The sequence below is a fragment of the Lepidochelys kempii genome, chromosome 3 (genome assembly GCF_965140285.1).
Source record: "Lepidochelys kempii isolate rLepKem1 chromosome 3, rLepKem1.hap1, whole genome shotgun sequence".
NCBI lineage: Eukaryota > Metazoa > Chordata > Testudines > Cheloniidae > Lepidochelys > Lepidochelys kempii.
The window spans coordinates 190075079-190093932 of NC_136382.1; the positions used below are offsets into that span (position 1 = coordinate 190075079).

Here is an 18854-nt window from a genome sequence, read left to right on the forward strand (position 1 = left end):
CTCCTCTTTAGACATTTTAAATATTCAATCAAGAAGCAGGAACAATGCCTTGTGATTTGGTTGTCCAGCCATACACCACAAATAATGAATAGCACATCACAGCGAAGAGTTTTCACACAACCCATAGCATGAAAAGTATTAGACAAACCATGTAGTGCATACTTACAAAGAACAAGTTCATTAGCAGAAATCAGTAATGGCTCACAGGTTCTTTGCAAGTAGTAAAAAAAAAAAAAGAGCTGAATTTGCAACAGAGATTATTCAGACATAGGAGCGCCACACTTGATTAGATCTGTGGTCCAGCTAATCCAAAATCCTGTTTCTAATGATAGCCAGCACCAAATGCTTCAGAGAAAGGTTCAAGAAACCCCACAGGAGCCCAATGTAAGTTGAACATTAATAAATGGCTCATGTGGACTATATAACCACATAGGGTAAGTCACATGGCCCAAACCATTCCCATGCCAAGGGTGGAGTCACTGGCTCCATCCAATCCAATGCCACATATGGCCATGAGCATTGAGGACTGACATCTGAGGAACAGGCACAAGTTCCCAGAGTTCATGCCCAGAGGTCAGAGCTCGAGTAGGGTTTAGTTGCCAGGCTGGCCTCAGAAGTCAGGAATCAGTGCTCAGGGTCAGAACCAGAGTAAGAGGCCATGGTCGGAGCTGAAGACAGGAATCAGAACCAAGGCTCAGGACCGAATTACCTGAAATAAGGCATTGCAGTAGCAGGGGTGGGTCCAAGGCAGCAGCAGGACTGGGAACAAGGCTGGCACAGGAGGTATCACAGCTGTGGTCAAATGCTTTGAGCAACTGCTGAACTGCTGCTGGGCTTAGAGCTGATCTGCTGACTCTTCCAACCAGTCAGGCAGGGTAGCCAATCAGCCAGGCTGCTGCCAAGCCCCACTTCCAGACTGGCTGTCCTGAAGCCCTGCTTCCTGACAGCCTCACTTCAGTTCCCAGTGGTGGTGGGATGTTATTCTTGAGTTGTAGAGAGACTGAAAGAGTTGTGTGGCCAGGAGAGATTAGTCACTGGGTAATGGCTCTGAAATGGAGCTTTGCCATGCATCTGAGACAGGGGGTCCACCAACGGCACTTTGGGGAAGAAGAGTAGGGAACCCTGTAGCCTTTCACCTCTGCCATATACACTGTGCTTTTGCATGCACTAAGACCTATCAATCCTACTGCCTTTCCCACTCACTGCAGCCTCTGTTATCCCCTTATGTGCTGGGATACTATCCCCAGGATCAGTCAGCCCAGGTCACAACTGGTTTATGTGGCCTTCTTCAGTTCTGGTGGTCAGGGACAATGGTGATGGAGGCATTATAAAGGGACAGAGAGAGATGCTTCATCATACCGAATGAACCCATTTCAGCAGCTGGCCCTAAATATGAGACTAAAATGAGAAGAAAACTAAACTGTATCTGTACAAGAGTTTTCATTGAGGCTTTGCTATTAAACCAGCTTCTATTGTACTTTTGATATTAATGTGCATAATGTGTTGATAGCTATCATAAGGGCCAAATGTAGCAAGAGCTCCCTAGTTCTTGCAGTTGTGAGCCACTTCTGTCCTAGCTGCAGAAAATCCTGTTTTGAGCTTTGCTGGCTGCTCCAACTCACTCTCTCACCTCCCTCCAGGCTGCTCCAGGCCTATCACTCAGCTTCTTCCCAGACTGCTCTGATCTACATTCCCTTAGTTCCCATTTGCTCTTCCAGCAGATACCCGTCTCTCAGCCCCACATGGCCACTAAAAGCCACTGTCTCTTAGCACTTCACTGCCTCCATGGGCCTGTCTCTCCGTTTTTCTGCCTTCCTGCCAGCTGCTTTCTCTCAACTTGCTTAGCCCCTAAGGTCCCCCCTCTCTCATTTTTTTACCTTTTCTTCCTTCTCTCTCCCCTCCCGCAGACCATATACTCAACTCTGTCTTCTCAGATTCCCACAAGCCTTCTTTCCACACTAGATAGCTCTCTGGGCACTACTGCTCATCTAACCCAACTCCTGATCAGTTAGAATTCAGCTGTCAGATCTTGCAGGGAGGGAGGGCACTAACATTAAACCTGATCTTCCCTCAAGAGATCTCACCCAGTTTTACAGCTTAACTTGTCCCATCAATATCTCAGACTTCTGAGGCACTGGACAAAAGCTGGGTTCTGGTCCTAGCCATATTTAATCTCTAGCCCCAAAGGACTAGGACATCTTAGACTGTTGTGGTTAGCCCAGGCATAATTCCACCATTGCCATTGATTTTTTTCTCCCAAGTTCCCCATGTGCTTTTAATAAACTCTCCATCTTCATGCCTTCACACCTCTATGCTTTACTTGATTGGCTCTGCTACTTTCTGTCTCAGCAGTGAAATAGTACAATAGAAATCTCTCTACATTTTACATACATTAACAATTCTATTTCTTCTCTCTCTGGTCCAGTGCAAGAAGGCCCAGTTCCCACAAAGGCTCAGCAGTACTATGCTCTTCCATTAAGATTATCTGTAATGGGGTCTATTCATAATGATGTAAAAACTAAGAACATTGAAATATTATTAGTTGATGGCTGCTGGTTTAATACTCTGACTGTGGAGGCAATGTTGTAGTTGAGAAGGGTAGAAATGTGTTTTTGTTACCTTAGATTGTGTTTCTATAGCACTGTAAATAGACAGTAGAGCTAAAACCTAGGTAAGAGTCTCGCTGGACAAAAATATAAGCAGTTAGTGAGATCATCATTGCATTCATTTCAGGAAAATTGTGTGGTGGTGAAGAGAACTCATTAGCCTTCTTGTCCTGCATTGTCACTGTCATTTATCAGCTTCTACCTCACACGCCACAGTTACTATCTTTTGTGGCATCCAGTAGGGTACCACAGAATTCCTGGAGAATTCTGAGTTTAGACTCCTGGGTTCTACTGCATGACACATTGGGCTATGCACTGATTGTGGCAGATAGAAATTTTTTCCAATATACTCCTAATGGGACACTCAATAAAGCAAAGCAGTGTGATTTGCCAACTCCAGGAAGCATGGAAAAATAAAGCCCCATCAGAAGTTTGTCCCCCGTCTCCTTGTAAACCCTTCCTTACAACTTAAACTATGGCAAGCCGTTTGGAACAAACAAAAATTAGGCTAATCAGCCCTGTCCATTGGGCAGGCTTCGTTTAGTGGAGCATTTCATTTTAGTCCTGTTTCAAATTACTACCACCTATTAAATCATATTAAAAGTCCGCTTCACCTTTAAACCATGGCCATCATACCCAAGTTTGTCCATATACATGCCATTCAAAATGGAAATTTGTGCCCACTAAAACTTGGATGTGAAAAATGGGACACAATTGTAGAATCTAGGTAGAGATCCCTTTGTAAGCTTGGTCCTCAGAGTTCATAGATATTCTCTGAAGTGTTGATACCAACTGTGTTCAGCTTGGCATTTGAGTATATAAGCCTATGAATACACTTTTCAAAGACCAAGCTATTGAAAGAGAAATCCCAGTTAAAATAGCGAAATGGAGCGAGTCAGTAACATAATTCCTGGCAGTGGTTTTTTCAGCCCTGAGCTCAAATCTGTCTTCACAAGTACATTGACCTCTGTGGCCTCAGACCAATCTCCAGTGGAGATTTGTCCATTCATTTTGGTACACATATTGCCAGTCAGGGGTCGGATACCTTGGTAGGAAGGTATCCTTCAACTTCTCTCACCAAGTTATGTAAGAGAGAGATGGTTGTGCTGTCTCATAGTATGAGTACAACTCCTGAGTTCTCATCCTGTCACACACCATCCCTTCCCCTTCCCGGTGGACTTGGGCAAGGTAATTAGCCATTCTGGCTCAGTTTTGCTGGGACAATAACATTTGTGACTCATAGGCAGTTTGTGAGGATTAATTAATGTTTGTACAATCCTTTTGAAGTTGAAAAGTAATACGTAAGTGCTACATATTAATAATAATAATAACTTTAATTTTAGAGAACACAAGTCTATTTTGTAACCTTCTTTTCTAGCAAGATTTTTCGATGTCAAACAGTCGAACAGGTAATCCTGGATGAACCATTAGTGTCTAGTTCTTTGTTTTCCAAAGCATTTGGGGAAAGGCCCAACATAAATACAAAATCTATTCAATTGAACATTTAAAATATGGTCTGGTATGTTTTAAAATATGGTATGACACAGTGTACTGAGCTAATATGCCTGAGGTGATTCTGTCTGTTAAATGTATTAGAGTTGAGCTAAACTGATTTGGAAAGATTCAGGTTCTTTGAGTTTCGAGGCTTGTGGCTATAGCTTGTATTTTGCTTTCCACCTGCCATGAGCATGACCATGTATTCACTGTAATTCCAGGTTCCCATTTGACTGCTCCTTACCACAGACTCTCTACAGAGCGTGTCTGTTGTCCCCTGCACTCTTCTAATGGTCTGCAGATGCCATCATAGATTGGCTGGCTAATAATCCTGGTTCCAGCATGTAGCTTCTATTAGAATCTCAAAGTGGCAATACACTATATTTTTTTCACTCAAACTTTGAGCCTTTTGCTGAAGTATCCATTGTTTGATTTGAATAGGAAGAAATTCTTTGATTCTTAGCCCTCTTTCCCGCTCTGACTTGCTATATGGGGGAGATCTGGGACAAGAAGAATGAGTAAGGTGTAAGGTACACAACTGGCAGTTGCCAGTATGTTCCTACTTTTAGCTACCTAGGCTAACGGGCTTCTAAACTTGAGAAACTTCAGTACAGTTTAAATTAAAATGGTTTCATGGTCCAGGTTTTGAGGGAATTTTCCTAACATCATGAAAAACAATATTTGTGTGAAAACTCTGGCAACCAGGAATTTCAAGTCTTGAATACAAACACCAGAACTGCAAACAAAGGGTAATATTTATTTCTTCACTTGACTGGTTCAAGTAAGTGTAACCAGGATTAGCTAATGTTTCACAGAGGCTGTCATAAATATAAAGGGAAGGGTAACCACCTTTCTGTATACAGTGCTATAAAATCCCTCCTGGCCAGAGGCAAAACCCTTTCACCTGTAAAGGGTTAAGAAGCTAAGATAACCTTGCTGGCACCTGAGCAAAATGACCAATGAGGAGACAAGTTACTTTCAAAGCTGGGGTGGGGGGGAGCGGGGAACAATGGGTCTGTCTGTCGGTGTGATGCTTTTGCCGGGACCAAGTCAGGAATGCTCTTCAGGACTTCTGTTAAGTTAGTAAGTAATCTAGCTAGAAATGCGTTAGATTTCCTTTTGTTAAATGGCTGGTAAAATAGGTTGTACTGAATGGAATGTATATTCCTGTTTTGTGTCTTTTTGTAACTTAAGGTTTTGTCTAGAGGGATTCTCTATGTTTTGAATCTGATTACCCTGTAATCATCCTGATTTTACAGAGGTGATTCTTTTACTTTTTCTTTAATTAAAATTCTTCTTTTAAGAGCCTGATTGCTTTTTCATTATTTTTAAGATCCAAGGCTTTGGGTCTGTGTTCACCTATGCAAATTGGTGAGGATTTTTATCAAGACTTCTCCTAGAAAGGGGGTTTAGGGCTGGGGGGGGGATATTTTGGGGGAAGACGTCTCCAAGTGGGCTCTTTCCCTGTTCTTTATTTAATATGCTTGGTGGTGGCAGCATAGGGTTCAAGGACAAGGCAAAGTTTGTACCTTGAGGAAGTTTTTAACCTAAGCTGGTAAGAATAAGCTTAGGGGGTCTTTCATGCAGGTCCCCACATCTGTACCCTAGAGTTCAGAGTGGGGAAGGAACCTTGACAGAGGCTGATGTTTTTGTAGCTAGGGAATCCCTAGGGGAACTAAGAAATCCAATTTTGATGAAAAGCTCCTAGTAAAATTAGAAACTGCTTCTGAGCCTAGTGAAGGAAAATGGAAAATAATGAAAATTAAAAGTGCAGCACAGAAATCTTGTAAACTCTGGAAAAGATTGCAATCTGTAATTCACTAGCTGGGATTTTTCATGTTTTCTGCCCCATATCATACACACACACACACACACACACACAGAGCTCCTTCTATCTAGGTGGCTTACGTCAAAGATGTATTCTTTTTTTTTAAAAAAAAAAAGTTCAATTAAAAGTTTATTAGCTGACACCCAAACTTCCTTTGGTGAATTGTCTTTGATGGCAGAAAGAGCACCATGAAAATACAGGGTAACTTCCAAGGTAGTGAGCATATTTTTTCCTCTCCTTAGCGTCTCTGTGTATTACAAACAAAATAACTGGGCAATTTTTTGTAAGGGAAATTGTGGTTCTTGATAATTTGTCTATAATCACAAATCATGATCTGCCATTGCTTCTATGGCCAATATCTTTTATGCATTTCACATAAGTGGAAGGGGAACCCAAAGCAGCAGAAATGGGATGAAAAATGCAGAAGGAGGGGAGCAGCAGTTCCAAGGCATACCCCTCTTTAACCCTCTAAAAATTTCTTTGCCTCAGATCTGCAAGATGTGAGCACCTTCATACCTCTTTGTAATCATGTTAGTCTTTTAAGAACGTAAGCAAAAAAGACATTTTTTAAAAAAAAGTTATCCCTAATGCATCTATTTTCTGTGTCTTATATTTTTATTAATTATTTATTAATTATTATTATTATTAGTTATCCACACAACCTGTATCTGGAAACTAGTTTTTACTGGACACAGTAATGACTGTGAGGCAAATAACTACATTAGTGATTTCTTGCTTGTAAAGCAATATCATACACTCTTGAAGACAAATAGACTAGATGTACAAACCATGGCAGCCTGTAACAGCAGAAAGTGAAGCGGGGTAAGTGAGTATTTACAGCACAGAGGCAAAGCTGAGCTCACTAAAATCCTAAGGATTGTTCTTTACTTTCGGTCTGCAGTCTCTATAGTGTATTCAGATTTGAAACACTAGTAAGGAAACCATTCAATTTTTTTTCCAGATTGCTTCAGTCTGTGATATCAGCAATAATCACCATGGTATTGTTGCCTAGCCATTCTTGAAGAATCAGAAGTGGACTGTAATTGAAGACTTCATTACCAAGATCAGTTGGCTGCCTGATTACAATGGCAAGGTGAAATATATATCCTCACCAAAAAGCAAACTGCTAAACCTTTAGAGAAGTCACCCACTTTTCACTCTTTTTCATTAGAACCCCGACAAGCTTGTCAGCAAAATTAAAGGTATGTCATTCACATCGTGCATGCATTGCAAAGGACTATAAACCTGCCAACCTCTTTGATGAAATAAAAGGGTTTTATTTATGATTCATGTAGGAATATGAGGTTATTTTTATTCTGTCAGTACACTAATAATCAGATGAGAGTTCAGGAAATGAGAAGGCAAACTGGCAGCGAAGGTTCTGATAAAGGGGAACCCTCTAGGGTATTTTGACCCCTTTGTAATCTCCTTCTTTTTAGTGTGAAGTTATAGTGCAGCATAGTGTGATCCTGCAACAAGCTTGGGAACAAAGACAGTAACTATCTAGAAGGGCTTGAGGTGTAATTCCACTAGAAGAGGAAAATGCTTCCACCAGAAAAGTGTGTGTTGTTGCAGTGATGGGAACAAGTACATTTTGATCCTAGCTGGTTTCCAGGATGTAGGCAGTTGAAAAGATGTCCTTTTTGGGCTCCCCTCCAATGTAACTAGTCTTTAAAAAACAAGGTAAACCTCATGTGCAGTCATTAAACATTTCTTAGCTATCATTATTGGCATTCACTTTTACAGCACCATTGCCCCAAGGAGCTCACAGTCTAGTCTGATGTGATGTAATGAAGGGGATGCCAATAAAGTAGGGAGAGGAAAGGGGAGGAAGGACTGCGGTAACCCCCTTCATGATTATTTGCTAGGGTGCTTTAATGCTCACATATAGCTGTGTGTGCATGGGCACATTTCAGAATATGATCTGCCCTGGACATTTCAACTGCTTTGGTAATTTGGTACTGGTGTAATTTTGTCCCAGCTATATGAAGCTTTTGAAAGTAACTTTAATTCTAGTTGGTGTAAACTGTCATTCATAGCCCTGGCTGCCGCTGAGATTAGAGAAGCAATCCTTGCAAGTAAAAGGTATCAGTGTATTAGCTGGGTAGCATTAAGTACAGTAGTTTGCTGAACAGTGGTATCTTGGCAGAGAAACACAGAATAGCACAATATATGCAGGATGAAGTGAAACAAAGTTCACTGGAGGAAAAATAATAATACTAATCCTTCATTCAATAAGCAGTGAGTTAAGTACATTTTATGTGTGTGTTGAAGAAATGTAAAAGTAAAGGTAAGAGCACAAATGTAAAGGTAGTGACTAGCTTCCTTTCAAAAGACAACATACGAGACATTTAGGGGTTGGTAATAATAAAAGACGGACCTGAATTACTAAGTTCAAATCCAGATCCTGGTCTAAACTTCCACAAAGTTCAAGGGTGTTGGATTCACTCTTAGGGTAATACAAATAATACATCCATGGGTGTCCTTTGCATAGAGCCCTATGCCTCCCTTCTCAGCTTCACAGTGCACAGTGTGCCAGGGTATGAGGTATGGGCAGTGGGAGGGGGTCTTTGCAGCTCACAGTCATAAGTTAGAGCACTGGTTCTCAATCTTTCCAGACTACTGTGCCCCTTTCAGGAGTCTGATTTGTCTTGCATACCCACAAGTTTCACCTCACCTATAAACTACTTGCTTACAAAATCAGACATAAAAACACAAAAAGTGTCCCAGCACACTATTATTGAAAAATTGCTTACTTTCTCATGTTTTCCATATAATTTTAAAATAAATCAATTGGAATATAAATATTGTACTTACATTTCAGTGTATAGTGTATAAAGCAGTATAAATAAGGCATTGTATGAAATTTTAGTTTGTACTGATTTCATTAGTGTTTTTTATGTTGCCTGTTGTAAAACTAGGCAAATATCTAGATGAGTTGATGTACCCCCTGGAAGACCTCTGCGTACTCCCAGGGGTACACATAATCCTGGTTGAGAACCACTGAGTTAGAGCAGCCCTCAGATAAATTTCTAGGGACACCCTTATAATTAACTTCTGTCTGAAAAGTTTCCCTTGATTTGACACAAGCAGCAAGTAAGAGACACAAGTAACTGAAAGAGACTGGAGCAAACAAAATACTTTCTTCTGCTCTTTTACTTTTTTTTTCTTCCAGTTTCTGTACTTTGTGCAAACCCCAGCAAGTTGTGTATAGTCAGTTTCCTGGTTTCTCCTGCATAGTCAGTTTCCCCTGTTGTTTGTGTGGGCCATTCACACAGCAATAGAGAAGAGAAAACATTTTAAAGAATAGAAAATATTGATTGCAAAACCACTGAAATTGGCTGGAGGGCTTGGGACAGGTGCAGCACCTGAAATTGCTTTGAACTCATTTTAGTACACTGACTAGATTTCAAGGGCCAGATACACCAGTATACTCCATACACTTTGTGTTACTCTGGTTGGCAAATCAGCCATAAACCCAGTTTAACTATCTAGGTTAAACTGGGTGTCTAGCAGCTTTGCAGTGCTGGAGTTTCACAAAGTGGGGAGAGCTTTTGGGTGACACTGTCTCTTTAACAACCCCATTCCCTTCATCAGTTCAACTCTTTCAAATAGAAATATAATTTTTCTTCTTCCAAGAACTTTCTCCATTCCAAAATATTGCCCTTGTCAGGTAGCCCTGGGTGTCACTGCTGAGGATAGCCCAAGATTTAGGAGTTTGCAGCATTGCATCTTTATTTTCCATAGCTGCCAAGTACATCTCCTTGTACCTCTCAAGCCTGCCATAGTGCTGGAAAGTAGAGCAAGTAACTACTTCATCAGTCCAAGATTGCATTCTCATGGAGCACGGAGGTTCATTATACTTACTTTATCAGCAGTAAGGTTTACTGCTGAATCCATGAGAGATATTTGTGTGAAACATGAGCAGAGAGAGAGGCATTGCATCTTTTCATTAATAAGCCCTCTTCTGGGATCTGGCATTAGTGAGATTCAGCGGATCATAGAGCACAGGGGTATCATTTTTACATGATTACTCTAAATTCTTATACCAGAGGCTTAAGAGAGAGGCTTCTCACAAAGGCAGCTGTGGGAATTGCTAAATGATTGACACAGCAGTAGCAATGGGCTGAACCACTGCAGGTACCTCCAGTCATGGGGGTACCAGCAGGCATTTTATTACCTGCCATCACAGGAAAAGGGGAAACAAAGGTGTGAAAGACAGCAAGGAAGATGTGCTAACCCTGCAGAATTTCTCTGTGTTCCTATTTCGCCTTCTGAACAAAGCTCCCAGAGCATACTTAAGCAGGGCTTCTCCATGCCACCCTTATTAGGTTGTTCTCTTCCCTTGCTGTATTTTCCTTGGGTTCAGGATTTTTTTTCAGAATATCTGTATTTACCTGCTTTGTTATCTCTAAAGCTAGCAGTGAACTAGAGAGAACCCCACTCTCCCTCTTAAATAACACCTAACCTCGCATTTGGTTGAGCCACCCTGGTAAGACAGTCCAACCACACCAAGCTGTAGCCCAAATACCTGGTTCTCTTCTCACCTTAGGTGTACCAGGGATTGAGGTGTTCTATGACCATGGAACTCACTCTGAGCTGCAGAATTTTGTTCTAGAGTCTAACTAACTAACTTTTCATTCATAAAATGATGTTTCTAGCCTTTGTGGTTGTGTTGATGAGCTTTAAAACATGAAGCATGTGTAACACCTGCAACTTTCTCTTCCCGAGTCTGCAAACAGCCTAAGACAATTGCGCTGAGAGGTATGAACTGCCAGAATCAGCTTAGTGTACATTTAAATCTGAAACATAAAGACAACAGCTGAAACCTCAATTGTCAAAACCTCCAACTTTTCAAACAACTTCTATAATGTCCAAACAAAGTCCTGAACACAAGCATTGACAGACAGGAACTGTCTGTGACAGTAGCCAGCTGCAGATATTTTAAAGGAAGATGTAAAACTCCCACAGTGGGATACTCTGCCCCTACATTAGATCTCATCCTGATCTCTAATTGTTATAGACTGGTTTAAGCCCTGAAGCATGATGTTTAATATTCCTTTCAAAAAATTTCTGCTTGTTAATTATGATTATTCTGGATATTCTTTATATTCATATTAACGTTCAATTTATTTTTTAATTTTGCTAAGTTCTCGGTCTCAAAAACTTCCTGTGGAAATGAGTTCCACAGTGTAATTATGTGTTGTGTGAAAAAGGCTTTCCTTTTATCAGTTTTGAATTTGCCACCTTTTAATTTCAATGAATGTCCTGTTGGTCTTGAGTTCTGAGATAAGGAGAACAGACGCTTCCAATCTACCTTCTCTAGACCATTCATCATTTGATATACTTTTATCATGTCCCCTCTTATTTGTCTCCTTTCGAAGGTAATTTTTTAAAATCCCACTTTATATGAGAGTTTTTTTGACATCCCTAATCGTTCTTGTCATCCTTTTCTAAACCCCTTCTAATAGTGCAATATCCTTTGTGTGGTGCAGGGACCAATGCTGAACGTAATATTCCAGATGAGGCCACACCACTGATATATATCCATAATGGCAGTGGCTAATAAAGCATTTTGTAAAATGAAAATGTGGGGACAGAGTAAAATTAATTGAATTTTCTATCAGCATAAATAACAGAAGGGCAACTGTACTATTTTTATTACTGATTTCCTTATTTAATTAATTAAAAATCTCATTTTTTAAAAACTGAAATGTACCTGTCACAGAATTTTCAGGCTGCAGTTCAATACACGGTTCAATATATGAACCATGCTACAGAATGTAGGGCTATCTTCCATGGTATATAGGGACTTGGGTGTAACTTTATTGAACTTAAAAGATTCACACCTCATTTACACCATTTTAAGTTAGAGGGGAATCAAGTCTGTTCTGCATATGGAGGATGTCTTTCAATTTAGCACTTTATACAAGTACCAAAGAGGGAAAAAAAGGAGAGCGAGAGAAACCCAAGAAGTCTACACCTTGCTGGATGTCAAATAGTCCAGATCAAATAGCAAAGAATACCAGTTTAGAATCTAACACATTCTCTCTTTCCAGTATTTCTCAAACTGTCCTGCTGAATTAGTTAAAAACAGGTACTAACTATAACACCAATTGCAACAGGTCATCTAGTCATCACAGCAACCTACATGGACTGTAACTTTATATATGTGGATAAAATGTGGAATAATTAACCCTTTAGCTAGTGGAATAAAATATTGTATAATATTGTTCAGAACACAGATCTAACAAAATGTAAGATCATGTGAGGAATCTTTCATAACAACAGGTTCCAGACAAATAAGTGACATAAAGAGCTGAGCTCATACCCAGCCTTATATAAAAATAGAGAAAGGTACAAGGAAAACAGTCTTTTTTTTCAATTAGTGATCTTTTAAAGGCCTAGGTTTATATAGTTTTTTCTGCAACAGGATGCAAAGATTGTAGCATGATAGAGACTCAAACTAAACATATAGCCCAAATTTAAAAAAAAAACAAAAAACAGTAAGAGGTCTGTGGCTAAACAGCAGAGTAAAAGAGGCAGTTGCGGGGGGGGGGGGAGAGGGGCAGGAAAGGCATACTTTAAAAAAGTGGAAGTCAAATCCTAGTGAGGAAAAAGGAAAGGATCACAAACTCTGGTAAGTCAAATGTAAAAGTATGGTAAGGCAGCCCAAGAAAGAATTTGAAGAGCAACTAGCTAAAGACACAAAACCAAACAGAAAATAATAATAATAATTAATAAATAATAATTTTAAAAAGTAAGTACATCAGAGTCAGGAAGCTTACCAAAGAGACAGTGGGGCCACTGGATGATTGAGGTGCAAAAGGAGCACTCAAAGAAGACAAGGATGTTGCAGAGAAGCTAAATGAATTCTTTGCATCAATCTTCACTGCAGAGGATATGGGGAAGATCCCTACACCAAGGCCTTTCATTTTGGTGACAAATCTGAGGAGCTGTCCCAGCTGAGGCATTAATACAAGAGATATTGGAACAAATTGATAAAATAATCAAAATAATCAATAATAAAATAATCAGCAATAAGTCACCAGGACTGGATGGATTCACCCAAGCATTCTGAAGGAACTCAGATATGAAATTGCGGAACTACAAACTGCAGTATGTAACCTATTGCTTAAATTGGCCTCTATACCAGATGACTGGAGGGTAGCTAATGTAATACCTAGGCTCCAGAGGCGATCCTGTTAATTATAGGCCATTAAGCCTAACTTCAGTAGCAGGCAAATTGGTTGAAACTACAGTAAAGAACAAAATTATCAGATACATAGATAAACACGATTTCTTGAGGAAAGGTCAACATGGCTTTTGTAAAGGGAAATCATGCCTCACCAAGCTAGTAGAATTCTTTGAGAGAGTTAACAACATGTAGGTAAGGGTGATCCAGTAGATATTGTACTTGGTACTTGGACTTCTAGAAAGCCTTTGACAATGTCCTTCACCAAAGACTCTTAAGCAAACTAAGCCGTCATTGTATAAGAGGGAAGGTCTGCCCATGGATCAGTAACTGATTAAAAGATCGGAAACAAAGGGTAGGCATAAAAGGTCAGTTTTCAGAATGCAGAAAGATCAATAGTGTCCCCCAAAGCTCTGCACTGGGATCATTGCTGTACATATTCATAAATGATCTTGAAAAAGGGATAAACAGTGTGGTGGCAAAATTTGTAGATTATATGAAATTATTCAAGATGGTTAAGTCCAAAGCTGACTGCAAAGAGTTACAAAGGCATCTCACAAAACTAGGTGACTGCGTGACAAAATGGCAGATGAAATTCAATGTTGATAAGTGAAAAGTAATGCAAATTAGAAAAAAAAAATCCACCCATACATACAAAATGATGAGATCTAAATTACCTGTTATCACTCAAGAAAGAGCTCTTGGAGTTATCATGGAAAGTGCCCTTGAAACATCCACTCAATCTGAAGCTATCATAATGCTACTATATAAATCCATAGCATGTCCACACCTTGAATATTGCATGCAGTTCTGGTTGTCTCATCTGAAAAAAAAAAAATAGAATTGGAAAAAGGTGCAGAGAAAGGCAAGAAAATGATTAGGGTTATGGAACAGCTGCCATATGAGGAGAGATTAAAAAGACGGGGTCTCTTCATCTTGGAAAAGAGGCAACTAAGAGAAGATATGGTAGAGGTCTACTATACCATGATTGGTATGGAGAAAGTGAATAAGGAAATGTTATTTACCCCATCACGTAACACAAGAACTGGGGGCCACCTGATGAAATTAATAGACAGCAGGTTTAAACAATCAAAAAGAAGTTCTTCTGTTCACACAACACACAGTCAACTTGTCCAATTTGTTGCCAGGGGATGTTGTGAAGGCCAAAAGTATAACTGGGTACAAAGAAGAATTAGATAAGTTAATGAGGGCTAGGTCCATCAGTGGCTAGCAAGATGGCCATGCTCTGGATGTCACTAAACTTCCAACTGCCAGAAGCTGGGACTAGATGACAGAGGATGGATTACTTAAAATTGCCCTGTTCTGTTCATTGCTTCTGAAGCATCTGGCACTGACCACTGTCAGAGACAGGATACTGGACCAGATGGACTGAGAATAGCCATTCTTATGTAATGCTCGGTGTACACTTCAGCCTCACACACTATGTTCTATCAAACCTTGATTTTGTAACATATTGCTTTGAATAGTTCTGTCAGTATATAAATCATATGACAAATAAACTGCTAAGTGTGTTTCTAAACTACCAGGCGAGAGTGCAAGGGCCTCCAAGAGTTACTGTATTGAGAGTAACTGATAGATAAAGCTGTTTATCCTTTTTATCTCTTAAAAGAGCAAACTTTAGAAACTTTAGAAAGTCATAGTTCACTTATTTTTATCCACGCAAGGGCAAGCGTCACAATCACATTTTCACCTGGTCATACAGTGAATTCATTGGGTGGCACTGGCAATGCACTTGAATATAGCATAGAAGGCTCCCATTTTTCAAAGCCATCCCTAAATTCCCTCTTGTGAGTTTTTCCTGATAATTTTTGCATGACATTTTTGTGCTCTAGTAATCATTTGGGAATGAGGAGCTTCTTTAAAACCTATTTTGTTTCTTTGAAATGTGCCAAGTATAAATACATAATCAAATAAGCATACATTAATGATACAGATGTGTATGAATGCATTTTTTCCTTTCTAGCGAAAGCAGCAATAAGTTGTATTTTCAATTTGCAGAAAGTTGCCAACAATTCTTCAGATGAAAATCTGTGGGGTCAGGGTGGCGGTTCTACCTTCAAATGCTCACGCAGCACAAAAACTATGTGAGGCCTTGGCCTTGTATGTTTAATACAGGAGTTCTCAAATGGGGGCGGAGAGGGCGGGACCCCTCAGGGGTTCATGAGGTATTACACGGGGGGAGGTCGCAAGCTGTCAGTCTCCACCCCAAACCCCGCTTTGCATACAGAATTTAATGGTATTAAATAAAGTGTTTTTAATTTATAAGGGCGGGGGGCGGGGGGTTACTCAGAGGCTTGCTATGTGGAATGGGTCACCAGTACAAAAGTTTGAGAACTACTGGTCTAATAGGACTGAACCTAAAGAAACTAAGGGAATAAAACCAACTTTCTTATGAGGGCGCAAACTCAGGATCCAGATCTTGTTCTTTTGGTGGTCCATAATTCATGGTGTGCTCATAGATGATGCCACAGTTACAGTATCCATCCATCACTATTCAGCTTAGCTGAACTACGTCTACAATCAACCGCATATGTTGTCTGTGACCTCCATAAATATTTTTAAATGACTACTCCAATGCCCATTAAAGACAGTGGAAAGATTCCCATTGACACTGATGGGATTTGAATCAGGCTTCAAATTAATGTTTTAATGGCAGACAGATCTTGCAATTAACCTACAAAACACTATATTTATATTTAGAGTTGACTCCCTAAAATAAAATTCGATTGCACTTGGAGATAGTATAGGAGACTCCCAAATAATAATGAATGATTGAGAAGTTCAGATGTAGATTCAAACTTCACAGCTCTATCTCGTTAATTTTATGGCATTTCATCAGGTTCATCCTAAATTATTTTATCAGAAGCATTTCAATATTGGCTGGCTCGTGGTTTGCAAATATTTCTCGTGTGGCACTGAGTTCTCACTTCACCTCAGTGCATATCTAGATATTTTCTTTTTGTTAATTGTGCACACACCCACACACAATGGGTTTTGCAAGGCTGGATTTGAACCTGAAAATCTCTCATATTTTTATAACCAAGACCCTTGCCAGCATATCACAGGTGTGCACCACAAGAGTGAAAAAGGAAAGAGAGATTGTGATTGTTCAAGGCTCTGTTGACAGCTCTGAGTCCAAAATGCTTTCACCTAACAGTGCTCCTGTACATCTGTGACCCTGTACAATTAAGCTAGGCTAGGGGAAGTAGCTTGAAGTTTTGAAGATATGTTAAACAAGTGGTTACACATTTCTTCGAAACATGATCAAAGTGGGAATGTGAACAAAGGGCTGAAGGGAAGGGATATGAATTAGGAAGAGAAGGACTGTGAGCGTGGCTCAAATGAGTAAAAGTGCTAAGAAATCACTGGAAGTATGGAACTGGATTGGGAACCTTAAGAAATGGGTAGCTAGGTTCTTTCACCCTCTGGTCAGCTGTGGTGTTTTGATTTGTGATCTGAGTGCCAAACACTTGGATTATATTTTACTGGGAATCAGAAAGATCAGCTTACTCACAGGTGAATGGTTGGGTCATATGTTTCAGTTTCAGGTCATCTCTACGTTGTACCTAATTGAATAATACCTTTCTTTTTTTCCCTTTTCCCATCATTGATCAAGCTGCTTTTGAGAGAAGTGATTCTTTGCATATCTGGCTAAGTGCTGTTAACAGCCTCTGCCTGCGGTTTGTTAAAATTAAAAAAAAAAAAAAAAAGTGTGATCTTCCCGGAGAAGTAATTTGCTTCTCTCCAACCAATGATGGCTTGCACTTTATGCAAATTGGTATCTAGGGACAACAAATCCCATTTAATACATATGCATAGTTCATAAAAAAAAACGACGTGAGAGAAAGCGAAAAAAGATAAAGCAAAGAGTCAGCAAAAGAACAGGTTCCAAGGAAATTTATTGTCCCAAATTGGACATTTGTAACAGATGATGTGAACAAGTGTTAACTTTGTTTTCAGCAGCTCTTCACGTACGTTCACTAGACATCACACAGATTATGTTTTAAGGATCTGAACTGTAATAAAAAAAAGTGTCTGTGGGCTTTAGAGTGTTGTGTTCCATATGGTTAGGGAAGTGCGGAGTTATTGCGACAAGCATCTTGTGAAGCTCATTACGCGCGGCGGTGTTAGATGCGAATTGCTGCGCATAGCTATAGGGTACGTACATGACATCCCACAGTCAGCAGATAGCAACTGGAAATGAAAGATATGAAGGCACAGAGTACAGCTTCAGGGAACATGTTAGACAAAACATCTGCTAGTATCAGAACGCTGCATTATCAGATCATTGTGGCCATGAATTTTTTATAAACACTTTTTTTTAAAGCTGTAACTTTGAAAGTGACATTTTGTGAAAAAGTTTTTGATTGAAGGGTGATGTCAGGATCAAGGCCAGTCTAGTTTATTATCTGTGTAAGAACCAATATTGGCAGCCTGAAATAACTCCTTTCTCCAAGGAGTTGAGTTGTCCATTGCTAGGGTTTTTTCTTTATGATCCTAAAGGCTGATAAAACCTTGGCCTGGGATCCAGCACAAAGCTATGGGGCCATGCTCCACATAGAATGCTTTAACCCTGGAACAATGCAGCGCTTACTGGTGCTTAACAGTCCTGTCCCTAAGTTAGGGAACAGTAAGGAGATAGGCAACACATGTATACATTGCAGGCCACTTGCATTAAGAAGGTGAACTGTTTTCCATCCCATCACCTTTTGTGCTCTGACTACTAGCAGGTAGACTTTCCCTGTGTCACTTCTCTCTGAGGGTGCAATTGTAAGATATTCTCTCTCTCATGTAAAACGGGTACAGATGAAAAATTTGTTTTGTTGATCCCTGAAAATGCCACATGAACTCTATCTTCCCATGCACCTGGGGGCATTACTCAGGTGCTTATCTTTGAAAGATGTCAATGGTCATGCATTTTAGGAATCATGACAGGACATCACACATTTCAGAGTGGTGGTGCGGGGGTAGGGGGACCTTCCAAAAGATCATGATTTATGAAAAGATTAGGCTGTCAACAATCCTCTTTCATTTAATTCAGTTCATGATACTGATCCAGTGCCCTGATCCATGTGGACTGAATTTATAGATACAACCATCTTAAATACTAAGCCAGTAGCTAAACCATAAATGCGTAATGAGGGCTGCACACAAAGCTAAAGAGGAACTGAACTGCATCAGAGGTGCTAGGACACCTGAACATATGTCAGATATTTTGCTCACCGGGCCTATTGTTGAAGAAGGTGACTGTCACTTGATATCACACCTAGCAGCACCTTCTTGAGATGACACCTGAGGTTCCATTGCAGTAACATCATGGCCCCCAAACACTTCCTTTGGTAATGCAGGAACAGCAAGCCTAGGAATAGAACATACAGGTGAAAATTTGGCTACATGTGACATTGGTATCAGTTACTTAGAAGATACCTATGTCATAATATGTCATATTAAAATAATAAACAAAAACTACCCCACAGATTGCTATGCCTGCAGCTTTGGGGTGGGATTCCATCATTAAAGAACAATTTTGACACTTACAAGCCAAAACCCTGGTTCTAAATATGACCAAATTTCTATAGAGGAAATCAGAATCTGAACCTGCACCCAAACTTCACATCTGGCTGCCACATATATAGAGGGCCAGTCAAAACCCTGAATCTAACTATGAGGTACTCAAAATCTGGGTCAGAATTTTGCAGTTCAGGCAGAG

General features: G+C 40.0%; 1 long non-coding RNA gene across 8 annotated transcripts in view; it reads left to right on the forward strand.

Moving 5' to 3' along the window:
- The window catches only part of LOC140909618 (uncharacterized), a 754751-nt gene that overhangs the window by 721784 nt on the left and 14113 nt on the right, over positions 1–18854 (forward strand). For 7 of the 8 annotated variants that reach the window (XR_013635609.1, XR_013635607.1, XR_013635614.1 and 4 more), the window contains one exon: positions 6890–7130. This is a non-coding gene — a long non-coding RNA (uncharacterized LOC140909618). The remainder of the gene's footprint in view (positions 1–6889; positions 7131–18854) is intronic. The other variant, XR_013635611.1, reaches the window with a different exon arrangement.